Here is an 18,221-nt window from a genome sequence, read left to right as displayed (position 1 = left end):
CAGGAGACCCGTGATTTGCTCAGCTTTGCCATTAATTAGCCACATCCCTGTTTATTAACTGCTTGACTTTCTTTAGCATCGGTTTCTTCACCTGTGAAATGGGGTTACTAATACCTGCCCTATGAACCTCACTGCGAGGATGCTGTAAAAATTAAATATCCTGCCACATATTGATACTGTTTATTAACTGTAAAATACCAAAAAGGTCACACCTTTGTTTAATCTCGTGCTGTGTTGTTTCTCCCTCTGCTGTCTTTTCAATGGACACTCTTCGTGCGCATCAACCTTGTGCCTCATGTCGGAAACCCACTGTTACGAAGGGATTGCAGAACACATTGTCTCCGCTTCTGCTAGCAAAAAGGAATGAGCCTGAACCATAGCAAGAGGGATTGGAGTGGAAATTATCTGGACTATTTAGAGGAGAAAGGCTGCAGTCTCTGTAAACAGGGAGAAAGGGACAGAGGGGAGCATGAAAGCCGGGAAACCTAGAAACGAGCGGAGGGATGGGGTGACTTGCATTATAATTGACCAGAGGGAAGGCTTAGTATATTTTTGCCAAAAGATTAATCAAATAGGAGAATAAAATATGAATCTTAGGGAATGAATCAAAGTAATACTGTCGCTCTCCAGGGTAAGGCATTTTAAGATTTATGACACTAGGTGGCAGCATCAGACAACAAACAAAGAGACTAATATCCATTCTTGGCTGCTCTGAAAAGGGCAGCTCCTTGAATTCCCCTGACTTTAAAAGCACCTCTTCTGTTTCTCTACATATGTTCTTTCAAATTGTGACACTCTCTCTAATGGTAAAGACAACAGAAGCAGGCAGAGAGGAGGAAACCTGGAAGGGAACCAAATACATATTACCTAGGGTTGTGTTCAGATAGGCCCTGGAAGCCCCCAAGAGCTCGTTCCGGTTCTCAAAAGGGTATAGAAAAAGAGAGAGGGAGGGAGGGAAGAAGGGAGAGAGAGAGAGAAAGAGAGGAAAATAAAAGAGAAAGGAAAAGAAATAAGAAAAAGAAAGAAGAGAGAGAGAGAGAAGGAAGGAAGGAAGGAAGGAAGGAAGGAAGGAAGGAAGGAAGGAAGGAAGGAAGGAAAAGGAAGGAAGAAAGAGAAAAGGAGAAGGAAGGAAGGAAGGAAGGAAGGAAGGAAGGAAGGAAGGAAGGAAGGAAGGAAGGAAGGAAGGAAGGAAGGAAGGAAGAGGATAAATCTGGATTAATTTAAGGAAGCATTTAGATAGGACTCCCAATCTAAACTGATAGAAGAAAGAAGTGGTGGCAGGGATCTTTTTTCCCCTAACAGGGGTAACCTGAGAAAGTGACTGCCTCATCCATTCCTACTCAGGACTCCTCAGAAATCTCTACTCCAACTTCTCCATAGACTGAGAGCCTATAGCCTTTCTTAGCAAAGCAAAGGCAAAGCAGAAATCGGGCCATGTAGTTCACCGGAAACTCAATATTATCCTTCCATCAACTGTGAAGGAAGAAGTCTCTGCCAAACGCCAGAGGCCACTGAGTAAACCCTCATCGCAATCAGGAAACCCTGAAAAGCTACTGTGGGTCTAAGCAGGGAGTTGACTCTACCACCATAATGCAAGTCATGAACATAGTTCCAATAGAAAGATGCCACCTTCTTTAGCTTTACTCTGCTTGGTTTTACAACTCTAACAAAACCTCCCTTTCTATAACATTTCCATTCCTCCCATTGCTCTGCTCAACATCTTCTTTTAGCAGCCATCCATGGATGTGCAGCTCAGCCATGCCCCTTTCCTTTAGCACGATAGAACCAAGATCAGCTCACCCTATCTTCTCTCTGGCCGGTGACTCCTGGTTCTTCCTGTCTCCTCCAGACCTCACTTCTTCCCACGCTTTTCCTTTCACTGACCTCCTGTAACACTTACTTTCTTTACAATAATGCATGTAAAGCACTTGAAATAGAACACAATATCGGCAATTATCATTGTCACTTCTAGCTATCTGCAATATTTTACGGTTTACAAGGAATTTTTCGTGCATTGTCTCATTCATTCATTAAACAAATATTTATCAAATGCTTGTTATGGCCCTGGCCCTTTTGACTCAGCAGTTAGAGCATCAGCTTGCAGACCATAGGGTCAAGGGTTCAATTCCTGGTCAAGGGCACATACTTGGGTTGCAGGTTCCATGCCTGCCCCCCCCCCCCCCAATTAGGGTCTTGCAGGAGGCAACCAATCGATGTGTCTCTCTCACATCTATATTTCTCTCTCTCTCTCTCTCTCTCTCTCTCTCTCTCTCTCCCTCCCTCCCTCCCTCTCCCTCTCCCTCTCTCTCTCCCTCACTTGTACTTCATATATATATATATATATATATATATATATATAATCAATAGAAAAATATCTTTGGGTGAGGATTAACAAAACAACAGCAACAAATGCTTGTTATATGCCCAGCACTCCTCTGGGCACTTCACAGAGAAATAACCTAAATGAGCATGATCCCTGCCTTCACAGAACTTCCAAGGAAGCTTATGGTTTTCTCTTTAAGCTAACATACCCACTGCTTTGCATTAGAATCTTGGCATTGGGAAGAAATGCTAGGAACTGGCTAGTCAACCACTTAATCAAAACAGAAATTTCTTCATCTACATCTTTGATGAATGGCCACTCTTAACCTAACATTCTCTATATTTGGTCTTTCTCTGGCATTTGTACATTGTTCTTCATGCCAACCCCAGTCTGCTTATTTCCATTCACTGATTCTTCTCCTGCACCATTAAGTAAGTCTGCCCTTCTTCTCACAATGGCCCATTAATTATTTTTAAAATTTATTTATTTGTGAGAGAGAGAGGTGGACTTGCTGTTCCATTTATTTATGCATACATTGATTGCTTCTTTTATGTACCCTAACCAGGGATTGAACCCAAACCTTTGGCATGTGAAGACAACATTCTAACCAACCGAGGGCCTGGCCCATTAAATAATTAAAAACAGCCCAGCTGGTGTGTCTCAGTTGGTTGAGCGTCATTCCATGCACCAGGAGGTCACTGGTTTGATTCCTGGTCAGGTGCAGGAGGCAGTCAATAGAGATGTTTATCTCTCTGAAATCAATAAAAGCATTAAAAAGTGATCATAACAATTAAAGACAGATACCATGTCTCAGGCATCTGTCGGTTTTTTCACAATGCTTTATTTTTGAAGAGCTTCTCTTTTTCAAGAATATTTTAAGTATTTCCCATGTGTTAGGCACTGATTTAACCTCACTAGGAACCTCATGCAATAAAGGGCATTCTCACTTTACTGATAAGGAAAATGGACGTGACAGGGAAAGCCACCACATAGTGGTCACACACCTTGTACATGAGCCCCTCACCATGTGGCTAGTTACCTTCTCAGTGCGCTCTCACTTCAGATGAAACCCTTTCAAACAGTAACAATCTTCCCTTTCTTGATCTGGATGTAATTCTTCCACCCACAGAGCCAAAGACACATTCACTTTCAGCGGTCATATCATGTTATTGGCTCACAGTGAGCTGTGGTTACCTAAATGTTCAGGTCTTATTGATAAACATTCTCTCTTGTCAAGTGTGGTCTCACAGTCTCTCCTTTCCCCTGTGTTCTGCAGGTTCAGGTCCTATCCATTCAAGGACAACCCAGCTCATGCCACCTCCTTAATGAAAACTTTCCTGATTCCCCATTACCCCAAGTGTACGTTATCTTTCTCTCTCTCCATAGAATTTCTGTCTCATTTTCTGAGCACATATCATGTTCTGCTATGTACACCAGTCATTTGTGTCCTTGTTTTCCCTCTTTAATCAGGGTATAAGCCTCATTCCCTGTGTGTTTCTTTGTGCTTTATACTTAGAGGTATCCAGCAGACACTTGTCAAATGAACAACTCTTGGACGTTCATATTTTGGCCCTAAATATATAAATGCTTCACACACCCTTGTTAAATTTCTTGAGCAAAGCCTTTCTAATTTCTCTGTGCCGTGGGGCTCAGTCCCTGCTCAGCCTTGCACCGTTTTCTGGTACAGAACACACACCAGGAACTGTATCTATCTCATTGACTTTTCACAGCAATCCTGTGAGCTAGGCATGGTCTCTGTCTTACAAACGAGGAAATGAAGAGTCAGAGATCAGGATCCAGACCCAAGATCACACAGTAAGTAGCAGAGCTGGGATTGGTTCAAAATGATATCTTTCTGACTCCCAGGACTGTGTAGTTTCTGTCACTGTTTACTAAAACACGTGTCCTTGCTGGAGACCAGGTGTGTTTGGGGCAGTCACCCCACACAGGCAGCTGTTTGGCAGAATTGGGGACAATCTGTAGAGGATCAGACAGGCTGCTGGGAGCCCTTTAAGTTCTTGAGCACATTAGAAAATAGCTAAGAATGATAGTTGAGGGACAGAACAGGATAGAAGTGACCAAGACAGAAGGAAACTATGGGAAGAGATGGCTATTCTTTGCATGAAACTCTTTCTCCTTATTTTCTTTTGAATAACACTCATCTCCTATAAGTCTTTGCTCAAATGTCACCTTCTCAAAGAGACATCTCCCCTCACTCCCTTCCCTTGTTTTATTTCACTTATTTTCTATGGCAGTTACGATCTTTTACTAATACCTTGCATGATCTCAGTCTCAGCCTGATCTTCCCCTAACTCTTCTTCCTGGTTCTAGCCATAAGCTTCCCAAGAGATTCCTCCTAAGCCTCCCTGCTCCCCACCCCCCATTTATGAAGCCCCTATAACACATAAGAGAATAAATGTGAAAAGCCTATAGAATAAATTACTTTTAGATGGAATCAAATTAGTGTTTATGTCCTTTTCCCCAATGGTTCTGCCAAGGGAGAAAGGAAAGTTAGATTTCAATAATTATTTCCTAACAGCACAGGTGGGAGAAACTCAGAAGAGGCTAGAGAGAAAGAGAGACCAAAAAACGAGCTGGGGCTAAGGTGGCCTCAGAGCTGAGACAGCAGGACTGTGGGGCACTGAACAGCCTGTCCCACACCTCTGCAGGGGGCTGATCCTCAGAGACCCCCAGAGGTCTGGCCCGCCCCTCTCCCCATTCCCATCATCTTCCCATCATCACAGGCTCCCGAGAAGAATGCAGGTCAGGAGCATAAGTGACCTTTCACACCTCAGACAAACTAAGTTTGTTTTCTCCCTTTCTGTCCAGCCCGCAGCAGGAGGGAGGGGGAAATGGGATGGGCCTTGTCGAACTTTCTTGGGCTACAATACCCCAGAGGAGTTGAGGTGGAGGGAGTAAAGGATCTATTTATTTTGGCTCTGGAAGGACAATGTAAGCAGATGGTCTTTGATGGGATTAGTGGCGTAATCTCTAAGACCCTGGTAAATTGGAAAATGATCCATTATATTCCACAAACCTTTGGCGGCTTCAGCTCCTGGGAAGGGAGGGGCAGGGCTGGGGGGGGGCACCTTGTTAGAAAGGATCCCCCTCTGGGAGCAGCCAAATCCTGCAGAGAATTTGGGAAGAAGTTCCTTAACTGTGCGATGTAAGCCCCCACTTCTCCAGGGAGCACAGACACAAGAATTCTCCCCGTGCTCTCTCAGAGCCTCTCTTTTCTCCTCCCCCCCCCTCCTTCCCGTGTGGGTGTGCTGGAGTGTCTTCCCCTCTAGCGCTTGTCCCTAACCCTTTCCACTCTCAGGGCATTCAGGGGGCTCTTCTTTGAGAACGAACTAAATTGGGCCTTCTGCCTCGGAAGGTCAGACAATTCTTCTTAGAATCCAAATTATATTCCTGTACCGTAATCTCAGTCCATTTCCCACACCAACGCTATAGCCCAGGAGGACCCCTCCACTCTCCGCAGGCTTGAAAGCCAAGCAGAGAAAGAGCCAGGAGGCGGGGTCTGGGTGAACTGCAACTGGGAGCAGGGATTAGGAAAGAGGGAGAACTGTGAAAGGGGCGGTAAGGTGATAATGAACCACTTTGCCCAACCCTCCATCCTCTGAACTCACCTCCATCCCCCAGAGCCCAAGTGCCTCTAGGCCTAGGATCCCCTCCATCTGGAGAATCTGGGCTGCTGAGTTGGGGCATATGGGAGACCCACTCAGTATTAGGTGTGGTGCAGTAGGAGGCATTGTGTAGGTTGGATCATATAAGTTATTTACAGTATGTGTGATATTTTCCAGTCATATATCACTTTGCTATTTATAAAGAAACTTTGATGTGCAGAATGTCATTCAGATCTTGTAACAACTAAGTGAAAAGAGCATCTGAAAAATTGGAAAGCAGGTTTAGAGAGGGTAAGTGACTTGCCTAAAGTCACCTAGCTTAGTGACAGCTAGGAATTAAATTTAACATCATTATACTATGAGATCTATTCATGTCCATAAATATAAGTCTAGCCCTGGCCTGTGTGGCTGAGTTGGTTAGGCATTGTCTTGTGCACCTAAAGGTTGCTGGTTTGATTCCCCAGTAAGGGCACATGCCCAGGTTGCAGACTTGATCCCTGGTAGTGGAGGGGGAGGGTGCAGGAAGCAGCTGATAGATGTTTGGCTCTCACATCGATGTTTCTCTCACTCCCTCTCCTTTCCTCTCTCTCTAAAGATCAATAAAAAAATCATAAAACATATATATGTATATATAAGTCTCTATTTTTCTTTCAACTACTGCACATTTAATTTATTCATTTCAGCATTTAAATTGTTTCCAAGACTTTATTGTTATAACCATTCTTGAACAAGTATCTGATTGGAATTGTATCAAATTGATAGAATTAACTTGGGGGATTAAAAACCAAACACAAGCCCTGGCCGGTTTGGCTCGGTGGTTGGAGCGTCGGCCTGCGGTACAGAGAGACCCGGGTTCGGTTCCCGCTAAGGGCATGTACCTCGGTTGCAGTTTGTCCCCGGCCCTGGTTGGTCGTGCGGTGGCAGCCACTCGATGTGTCCCTTCACGTCGATGTTTCTCTCTCTCTCTCTCTTCCTCTCTCTCCCTCTCGCTCTATCTGAACAAAAAATGGAAAAATGTCCTCGGGTGAGGATAAAAAAATAAAAAAATAAAAACCAAACACAAACCATCTAAACATGCATTTTCTCTTACATAGTTACCACCATTCTCTGAAAATAAATATATAAACAAAGAAAGTGGGGGGGGGGGGGTGGACAGATAGAAAGTCAGCACAAATTACTCAATTCCAAATAGAAATTCCAACACTTTTGAGTGCATTAATTTCAACTGTAGGAGATGTAGCAGGTGACTGGTGGAGACTCCAGGAGGAATTTTACTTCAGGCTATTTCAATGAACTAAGAGATCTTTTATTTTATTTCAGTATCATTTTTAATAAGAGTGTCACTTTATGTTATATTTTGTTTATTTGAGGTAATTTGAGGCTGACACAGATTTGTAGACCAGAAAACAGGAAGGCACAGTAGAAAGGCAGCAAGCTACAGTCATTGCCCAACTCTCAATGTCCCCCACTTTTGACCCCCAAGTATGAAAATCAAAATGTTGACATGACAGTTCTAAATCAGAAAAAAAGCTGCTATTTTTTGAGTATCTATGAAGGGCTAAGCAGGCAGACAGTGGGTACATTCATTCACTGAGTTCACAACCCAGGGAAGTAGGTTTCCTCTCCTTCGTTTTACCAGTTCAGAAGGCAGGCTCAGAGAGTTTAGGTAATTGGTTTGGAGTCACAGCCAGTTAGGTGGTGGGGCTGCCACTGCAGAGTGTGCTCTTTCCAACACCTTGCACCCTCCACTGAGATGTCTAGCCTTTCTGTCCTTTCTGTCATCCTCTGCCCAAACTGCTCTGCCTGACTATTCTCATCAGCGTAGGACCCTCCTGGGAAGCGCTCTTGCTCCCTGTGCTCCTGGGTTTTCCCCTAGAAGCAGCCCACTCCTCCCCTTCCACCCCCACAGCCAATGGCTTTCTCTCAAGGTGGCTCACATCCTGCCCCAAATTAATATACAATGTGTTCTGGGATGAGACTGACCCACCAGATTTGAGTTGGTCTCATTCCTCCCTGCTCTGATTGTCTTTCCACTGGAAAGACTTCAATGATCCCTGGCCCCATGCTCTTTATTTATATAAAGAAGAAGGACAGATGTGGAGGAAATGACTTGGCCAAGGCCACACAGTTGATCACAGCAACCCTTCTGCTCCAGTCCATGGATGGGGGGAGGAGGATGGAGGGAGGTATTTATTCAGTTGTTCTGAGCTTGAAATGGCCACTGATTCTCCTGCCCCTGAAGTCCACTGGGGTGTATTTAATATGTTTTTATTGATTTTAGGGAGAGGGAGGGAAGGAGAGAGAGAGAGACAGAGGAATACCCATATGAGAGAGAAATATTGATCCCCAATGCATCCCAACTGGGGACTGAACCCAAAACCTGGGCCCTGACCAGGAAAAGAGCTGGGGACCTTTTGGTGCACAGGATGATGCTCAACCAACTGAGCCACACTGACCAGGGCCCACTTGGGCTTATTTAAGATTGGTGTGCTCTGGGCCCAGCCCATCTCTCCGTGGCCCTGATTCCAGAATCCTAGAAATGGCTCTGCCCCCAAGTTGGGCTTGCTGGGCCCCTCTCTTAAGCAACTTTTTTGTGCCCTGCGATGTTACAGCTTCCCCATCAACCCAGTCTCTCCATCCCCCTTCTCAGCTTCTGAGAGCCACAGACTCAGAAGCCCCAGGGATCGACAGGTTCCTAATTCTTTAGAGCGTGCTACAGGCTATAAGTCTAGAGTTTATGGGGCAGAATTTGGCATCTTTGAAAGAAAAGAGGCTCCCAGTGGTTGTTTGAAGAGGAAGGGGTATCAGGGCCTCTGGCCAAACTCCCTCAGGGGCCAGTGGCCTTCCCACCGCCCTTCTCGGCTCTTTATCTCTGTCCACATTGTTCTTGGCTCCCTTTTCTTCTCTGCCTCTCATCTTCCTTCTCCTCGGCTTGTCAGGCTCCGCTCTTACCCCAGCATCTCTCGGTTATTAATTGCTCAGCCTCCTGGGGCTGGGGTCCCGAGCCATGGGCAGGTGGGGCGGCCGTGGATCCCCAGTCCCCACGCTCTCGACCGGTCAGGATTTTCCCGAGGCCCCACTCAGCGCCGGGACGCAAAGGCGGCGTCTGCGAGGGCCTCTCCTGGCTAAGACCACGAACCCTGCGGAGAACCGACCCTGCGAGACGGCAGGTCCAGGACCGTGCTGGGTTTTCTTTCCCCGGGACGGATTCAGGGGCGGCGATGGGACGGAGGTGGCCCTCTGTGCCTGAGCTGGAGCGGTGGGAGTGGGGCCAGGGGACCCTCCCGCGGGACTTTTCGCCGGAGCCGGGTCGGAGCGGGAGGGCGCAGGGTCCCCTGGGCTGGGCTGGGCTCCCCGTTCCCGAGCTCCCGCCCCTCGCCTCCGGATCTAGGCCCCTGCCCCTCGGGCGCCTCCGAGCCTTTTCATCGGTACTTTGTTTCCTTGCCTTTCCTATGATTAGGTGAACATTTTTAATGTCTTTGGTATGTTTCTCTTTTATTTCATTTAGCGTTATTTTATCTCATGTTTCAATGTCTTTTTTTATTTTCCAAATGACTTTTATTTTTCCTTTTTCTCTGTTACTGATTCTCTCTTTTCCTTTTCTTTTCCTTTTCTGCGCACTCGGCACCTAGGCTGCCGTGGTGCTTCCGTTTGCCCCTGGCCGCGGGCTTTGGCCTGGAGCGGAGCGGAGGCGCCCACACCCGCGCCCGCCCTCGGAGCCCCTCTGGGCGCTGCGAGCCTGGACTTGGTGGGAAGCGGGATCCAAGCCTCCGCCACCCGGGAGCGCCCAGACAGGCGGGGCTCCGGCGGGACCTCGCAAGCGGTTTCAGCCTGGCTTCGGCCTGGCCCGGGGCCAGACGGGGGCACAGATCCGCAGTTCACACGTAGAAGCCCCAGGGGCCGCGGGCCAAGGTCCTCGAACCACCGAGCCTCGCAGCCAAGTCAAAGGTGTGCGTCCACAGCAGGCAGAGGCGAACACCGAGATGAACAAATCTCACACATAATACGCCAGCCACACACATACGACACAGAGAGTGGACATACGTGCTATGGACGGACATATATGTGACTGTAGTACACACACACCAAGCCCACATACGTGATTGTATGCTGCAAACAGACATTAACCTACTTGCACATACTCAGCAGCTCGGGGATTTCAGCGCCAGCCCTAACTCAGCGGTGACCTTCCAGTGAGCACCCCGCATTGGGCAATGGGAAGGGAACCTGCCTGGTTTCACCAGCAGCAGCCATTATACACAGATGGAGTTCAGTACCCCTGGACCAAGGTTGCAGGGGCTTCAAAGATGGAGAATACTGGTTACTTGTTTAGCTAAGGGATCCAGCCCAAATCCGAGAGCCTAGGTCCCAGAAATGAGCATCAGACCTAAAGAGCCCTCTGGGAAGCAGACAGAAGCCGTCACTGCACCAGGAAAATGGCACCATGTTAGGAGTATAAAGCAGGCATGTGATATGTGTGCCAGTATGTATTCGTGCTGCATCTATCACACACAGTGCTGGTGCTTGGCCGGGTGCCCACACAGAGATCATTATTTTTGTGAAAACGAGCAGAGGAGATGTATATGGTTCCAGGAATAAAAGTAACACATGTATCCACATATAGGTAACAATACAAACCTAGGGAGATGGAAAGTAGAAAATCTCTCTCCAGCTCATGGGTGCTACCATCAAGCTGGCATGCTAGCCTGAGCCTCTGTGACATGGTCTGATCTCCTTTCCAGGGCAGACATGATTGTTTGGTATCTTGGGAGCTCCTTGAGAGAACCGTTGGTATCTGATGTTATCAAGCCACCAAAAGGGTGATTTTATTAACTTTAGGGGGTAACTCTGGGGTAAAAGACTGTCTAGCCTGCGCCACTGAAGTCCTGGGTCAGGAAGGTGCCCTTGGCGGTAGCAGAGCAAGTGGTGGTCAGATATGCCTGCCTGATGGTGGAGCCTGACTGCTGGCAACTGTCAGTACACACAGCCCATGCTGGGTCAAAACGCAAACCTGTTCATGCCATGCTCAGACCTGCTCCATACACAGAGAGCTCGTGACAACCACTGGACAAGAGGCAGGAAATGTGTGGTTCCAGATGTCCAATTGGATTGCCAGGGTGATTAATACTGTAGGGAGAGAAGACAAGATATTTATGTGTGAGCACACAGCTCCATCGTTTTGGAGCTCAGTTATTGTCCAGAAAAGCCACACAAGTAGGAAAGTGTATAGCTCAAAAGAGAAATGTTGGTGAGTTCCCATCAGAGAATGCCAGGCTGAATGGAGAAGGGGCAGCCCCAGGAGGGGTCGATCCATTGTCCCAATGACTCCCGCTGAATGCAGAGGGATGTGCCTGATAAAGCTGTGAATCTACCCGCCAAAATTCTGGGCTGAGCCTGGGGAAGAAAATGGCAGAAATGAGGACCACATCCCAGGTCTCTAACATGGGATAGAGAATGGCCAGCTCGACCCTGAGGCTGACTGTCAGTCTCTGGGTCTGCCCTGTTCTTGACTGGGTTTCTGGGGCCTGTCAGCACCTTTTTCTTTCACTCATATAGATCTCAGTTGCTGTCTCTTCATTGCTCTCCCTGCTCGGGTTGTCTGTCTCACTGCCTCTCAGCTCTTTTACTATTTTGTGTTACAAAGAGACCCAGCCAGACCCAGGAGCTGATATAAATACAAATGCATATGGTAGATGCATGGTCATTGGTGAGAAGCCCATCCATCTAGTTGGTCTCTATATATTTATGTGACAGCACAATTTCATTTCTGTGTAAAAATCTAAGTGCAGCCTTGAAATTTTGTGTTTGGCTTCTGTCTCTGGGTGTCTGTCTCTGTATCCACTTCTCTCATTATACCACACAAAAGCAGGTGTTTTGGCCCTTGGACCCCGCCACAGTATCAGCAACCCTCCCTCTCCACAATATTGCCTTCTTTGAAGTTTGCCTCAGGTGGGCAAAGGTGGGTTTTGTTTGTTTCTTATGTTTTTGTTTTGTTGTTTGTTATTTTGGAGACAGAGGTAGCTGGATAGCCATATTGCAAGCGGTACTTGGAGAAAGAGATATTTGAAACAACGGAGATGCTGTACAAGTATCTCTAGGGGTTTTGGCGCCAGTCAAACAAAGGTACTTCCCTAATCTACCGGGGATTGAAAGCCTCTTCTGATGAGGCTCAGAAATTCCAGTAGCTGGTTCGTGGCCACCAAGGGCCACCAGAATGCCACCAAGCCAGGCAAGGGAAGAGGTACCCAACTCAGTAGGGCAAGTCCTGGGAACAATATGAAGGAAAAGCAATAACAACTGTCAAGGCCCTGCTTCTCATCGATGCATCCGGTATAAGTCACGTCTGAGTAAAAGCGGGATATAATAGAAGGGAGGCAGTGACGTGACTGACTCCTTAGAGACCGAGGCACTCAGTGGACATGGAGCGGGAGAGCCCAGGACTGGACAGAAAACAGACAACCCCGCGGGAGAGGAGGGCTCCTGCTCAGTCCTGGGGAGAAAGGAAGGCAGAGTCAGACCTCTACCGTGCAATCTGTACTCACCACATGTGGTTGGAATGACGAATGAGACAAAAGCCTGTGCTTGGGTTCCTGGAGCATTTACTAGGTGGTGGAAAGAGGGCAAAGGAGGTGCTAATGTGGGATGGGCTGTGGAGTCAGCAGGGCGCTGAAAGGTCTGGGCGCCCCGGCTGCCCCAAACCAGGTGAACCTGGATAGCTCATCGCTCCAGATAAGCATCCTTGTTTTCTCCAGATCTGAATTCTCTGTGCCTCTCTCTGTGGGAGTTTGCGACTCTGTCTCTGGCTTCTCCACTCCCTTGAACCGTGGGGTCTGTCTCTCCCCATCTCTGTGATTGCTTTGCAGATGTTCCGGCTTCATCTGTCTCTGTTCTCAGGTCCCTGTCTCTCCATTACCCCCCACCCTTTGTTAGTCAAAGGATTCTTATAGAGCCCCTCCCCACTCTTCCCAGAATAACATTGAGTAAAATGAGATATAACCCGCTGGGAGGTTTTTTCCTTTCCTCCTCCCTTCAGCCCCCTCTTCCAGGGCTATAACCCCCTCTTATAATGTCAGATAATTGCTGGTGTACAGCTCTGAGGAGCCAGAGCTGATACCAGGGAAGGAGGGGGGAGAGAAATAAATAATAATCTGCTTCCATTCAGCTGATATAGGTTACCTGATTTGCATATATGCTAATCATACTATAATTACCCTGCTGTTCTGGCCTATGATCAAGTTCTATAAATACATAAAATAGCAGAGCTAGGCCTAGCACGACCACCCCCAAATTGTAAAGTGTGCGAGGGTATACATGTGCACTTCTGTGCGCTCTAAATTCAGGCATCTCTGTTAGAATACACCCCCTTACAGATCCTGCTCTTCTGGCTGTCAGAGAGCCCTCCTGTGTTTTGAGGCAACCCCAAGGGAGGAGGAAAGAGATGCCTGAATGGGAAAATATGCTAGATTATGTTTAATTCTTAGCATTAATATCATTATAAATTAGTCATTAGTATTTTTAGGAAAATCAAAAACTTCCCAAAATTACTTATTACTTATTATTACCTGAATGCCACAGACTCCCTACAGGCCCACGCTTTGGGGGTGCAAGTTGGGAGATAAGAGGAGGACACCTCCATCTCCTAGGCCTGTTGAGATGTTTAAGAATGTGCTGTCTATGGGGAGAGGAAGGGACTCCTTTTCCCCAAATCACCCCCATGCCTTAGTCTCCTAGCACCCTCCCCACGCTCGCTCAGGGGGTCGGGAGGATGCTGGTGGAGTTGTGCAAATTTTTGGATGATGGTGCAGAAGTGAGTAGGAAGCTTGGAGGAACATAAAAGACGCAATCCACAGCTGTCTGCTTTTAATTATAATTATCCCCTTTGCTTCCTTTCTGGCTAATGAGGGGGGATTTAATTTTTTTTCTCCCTTTTCTCCCCCTCCCTCCTTTCCCTAGAATTGAGGAGTGGAGTGAGTTCAGGGTCCTCCTCCCCTTCCTCCCCTATCCCCTGGTTACTGGGAGAAAGGCAGACTCCAGAGGGTGGTGACAGTATGAAGAGATTTATAGGAACAAAAGGACAGGTTTGGATTGCTGGACACGTCCCAGAGTTGGAGAGACCCCCCCCCCCATTCCACTGGTACCTCCTCCCATCAACCCCACAGCTCCCTAGACAAGGAACTCAATGTCTTCCAGCCAGTGAGAAAGGACCTAAAGAGAGCCCTGGTCTAGAGGGAAGGAGGAGGGAAGGGGTGGGGAGCTGGGGGTGCAAAATTAGTCTCAAAGGATCTTTATTTCTGAGCTAGTGAAGCAGATGTAATCAAGGGGAGAGCAAAATAATCATAATGGAAGGAATGAGGGGAGGGGGAAGCTGAGGCTAGAATTGGGGGACTGGGCCAGGGCGAGGCTGAGGATTGGGGGGCAGGGAGCCTTGAGCAGGGACAATCTGTTGCCTTCTCTCACCTCGCGCAAGTCTCCCTACTTTGGGGGAAAGAAGGATCAGGTCTACAGACTCTGACCCGAGCCTTCAGAATCTCTCTTTCAGAGCTTCGGGATGGCCAGGCCAGAAGGTGGCTGCGAAGGCAGAAGGCACCGGGGAGCAGGGAGCCCCCACCCCAGCTGAGGGGGGTGTTGTGGAGAGGGAAGACTGAAAGCAGTGGGGGAGGGGGAGAGAGGGGAGCCGGCAGAGACTCAAGTGGCCTCCAGGTCTGTGGGACAAAAGTTGGAAGGAGATTTGTGTAAGAGAGAGGAGGGGAGGGGGCCTTGGGGAAGGGAGGGGCTTTGACAATGAACTTGAGACAAACTTCATTAGCATGCAGGCCTGCTGTCTGTCACCTCGAGCTCAGACTGAGTTCCCATGCAGGCCAGGAAGAGTGGGAGGGTGAAAGAGGGAGGGCGGGGGTGGGGGTGAGAGAAAGAAAAGAGACCCGACCATTGTACTATTCTGGGCCCCAGCTTCCACCAAATATCAGACTGACCCTGGAAACCAACCCCCCAATTACTCTCCCTCCTCTAAGAACAAGGTAATTTATCTCCTGCTTTGAATCTGTGGTCCCACCCTTCCTCTTCTCTTGTCTAGACTCTCAAGCAGTGGCCTTCAGGGCCCCCTACCTTGTTCCCCGACTCCAGCTCTCATCCTTCATCTTCCATTGTCACTTTCTCCTTCACAACTAAGATCTGGGTTTGTGATTAGTTGAGCTGACAGGGACAGGGAGTGGGGGAGGTTTGGGAAGGAGAGACGGGAACACCCTGAACCTCCCAATGGCAAGTTTTGCCCCCCATCACTCCTCATCATCATCAACTTCACTCCCCAACGACACACACAGCATGTGATCAAGCTCCCAAGTCCAAGGTGAATTAGAACTGGAAGGAGACTGGGGACAGGGGTATTTCTGTTGCATTCTTTCTCTTGCTTTCTCTGGGGACGAGGGTGGCCTGGAGGAACAATAGCTTCCCTTAGCCCCTCATCCAGTCTCCAGTGAGAAAAGACCGAGGGAGGAGATGGGACACGGTGGAAATGAAAAAGACCCCTCCCCATCCAGGCGTGAGGAGGAAGCTGGAGGGGGCTCATCAGAGTGTGTTGTTATTTTGGTGGTGGTGGTGTCTTCAGACAGGGGCAGCACCCCCTTTTTGCTGCCTTTCCAGAGAGAGCAACAAGAGAAAGAAAGAGGCAGCGAAATTCCTGAATGGAGAGAGATGCTGCGTCAGCGAGCTGCACCCTGCCCTCCTCAAGGGGCAGGAGCCAGGGAGGGAGCGGTTTACAGCAGGGGGCCACCAAGCAGCCTCTCCTCACAGACGCCTGCCTGGTAAGTGACCATTCCAGACCCCTGGGCTGAGGGTGGGAAGGGATGCCCTAAAATCATCCAGGGCCCCCTAACCTTCCTACTTTGCCCACGGACTGATGGAGGCAGGTACCCAGGTACCGTAACCACAGAAAGGAAAGGCTGAGAAAGGTTGGGGGAGTGACCAAAAGGGACGAGGCGCGGGTGCAGAGTGGTTGTCAGAGTCGGGGTTCACCTCCTGCTTCCCAGGTATCTACCAAGGCAGCCGAGGCCGGCTCTGCCCAGCCACCCCAGAGCGCCTCGGGGTTCTGCTCCTTCCGCTCGCCCTGGCCAACTGAGAGACAGCTCACTAAGTTTGTCAATAGGATTCAGGGGGGCTTTAGGGTCATGGTGCTACTGATCCTATTAATCTGCCCCGCCCTTCTCTCTACAAAACTGGGCCAACATCTTAATGCTTCCACCAGAGGAGAGGCTGGGAGGCAGACTGTAGTGGCGATGGGAGGAAAGAGAAGATGGTTCTGTGTTTGGACTCCTGACCTTTCATCGCGCTGGTTCTTATTCCTCTTGGCCCGAGACCTCAGGTTTTAGGGGAGGACTAAGTCTGAGGCACTGGGGGGTGGGGGTGGGGATAGGAGCCATGTTTCCAAAAAGGTGGAAACCAGAATTTAAAAAAAAAAAAATCCAAAAACATTTGATAGGAAATAGATGATTTTCATTCCTTTCTCCCTGCTTCTCCCAGGAGCTGGCAGGAATCGAGGGAAACTTAAAGACAAGTGAGGTGTTGGGAGCAGACGCTTAGGTTCTAGAAGGGGGAGAACCCTACTCTATCCCTCATCAGGCCCATCTAATAGTGAGTTTTTATATTTTTCTTGTTTTTAAAGAAAAACTAAGAACTATAGAAGGAAGACAATATTTTCGCCCCTAGTTCCCACCCACATGGTACTTTCTGGGAGAGTTGCTGGGACCATAGTGGGCAGGGGAGGCTGGAGGCCGGCAGGCTATTTTTAGTACCCCAGAGGCAAGATTCCTGGGTGAGGCTGAGGCTGCCAGACACCAAACATGCACACACACGTTTCATGTTTCCTGGGCTGTGGTCACCACATTCCCCTGGGCATTGGGGGGGGGGGGGCAGAGATCAGTGAGGAGAGGTACTGTTGCTCCTCAGTGTGCTGCCTATTTTCTAGCAAGTCTGCAAGTTGGGGAGTGGGATTGCTCCCCTCTTCGGTATGAAGATAATTTCTGCAATGGATGGGCTAGCAGAGCTGAGGGTCAGGTGGGTATTTGTGGGTGTTAGAAGTGGGGAGGGGGCATTGAAGCTTGAATTTAAGGCTTATCCTTGCTCCCCAGCCCTCCTTTTCTCTGATTTCCTCTGCATCTAGTCAGGTTGTCTTCTGAACTTTAGAAAAAAGAAGAATTCATTGTGGAATTGAGTTTGAGGTAAAAGCACCCACCAATTTATTCCAACTCTCTCTCTCTCTCTCTCTCTCTCTCTCTCTCCTCACCCCCTCCTCTTAGTATTTTGGGATCTGGGTCACCTGTGGTATTCACGTCATTCCCTCAAATCATAATTTATCCTGAAAGCCAAATACTGGGGAAGTAGGACTATAATATATTGAGACTGGGTTTCATACCCAACATTAAAAAAAAAAACACAAAAAACAGCTTTGTAGTCACACCTTTTGTGTATGTGAAAAAGAGGAGAGGAAGAGGAGAAAATGGATAGATAAGGGATATGTCTTTTACAGATCCTTAGTGATATGCCAGATAGATGACAGGTACATAGGTAATGACAGAGATGGGGGTGGGGGGAGAAAGTTGGAGACATAATGTGGTTGACAAAATCTTAACTGCATACCCCTTTGTAATTGACAGTGCAATTAGATCTAGCCAGACAAAAAAATATCCCTGACCCCAGATCCTTCCTTCTGTCCTGAGCATGATTTCTGGTAGGCCGTGAACAGCAGAAATCTGTGAGGAGACAGTATCCCCGACAGAAGATCAGTCCTCTAGGTTTAGGTCAGAAGAGCCACAGCACATCCACAGACTCAGTTCAAACCCTTGGGCCCTAAGGTTTTGGATGGAGGGGGAGGGAGGTTGTGAGGATGGGGCTGGGCTGGAGTCCTCCAGGGAGACAGAGCTAGAGCCAGAGAGGCTCTGGCCAGGGGCCTGCCCTCCCCGCACGCCTGGGCTTTTCTCCACTGGCTGTCTCCCTGTGCAGCCTGAGCTCTGGCAATTGAAGAGGGGAACCTGGACCGTCTAGTTCCTAAAAAGATTAGGAAGAAAGGAGTTGGTGAGAGAATGACAGGGCAACGGGGGGATGTTAGGGAGAGAAGATTGATGCCACTGAAAGGCCTTTAACCTTTGTGTTCTCCTTGACTGGAGCCAGGCATTTCAGAAGAAGCCTTGTTTGTTTCTGGTGTCATCGTAGGTGGCCACCTTTGGCTTTGGGGGTATTTATTTTCTTATTTGTTCGTTTCTGATGGTGGTGTGGGTGTG

The sequence above is a fragment of the Molossus molossus genome, unplaced genomic scaffold (genome assembly GCF_014108415.1).
Source record: "Molossus molossus isolate mMolMol1 unplaced genomic scaffold, mMolMol1.p scaffold_m16_p_20, whole genome shotgun sequence".
Taxonomy (NCBI): Eukaryota; Metazoa; Chordata; class Mammalia; order Chiroptera; family Molossidae; genus Molossus; species Molossus molossus.
This window is presented reverse-complemented; position numbering follows the sequence as displayed.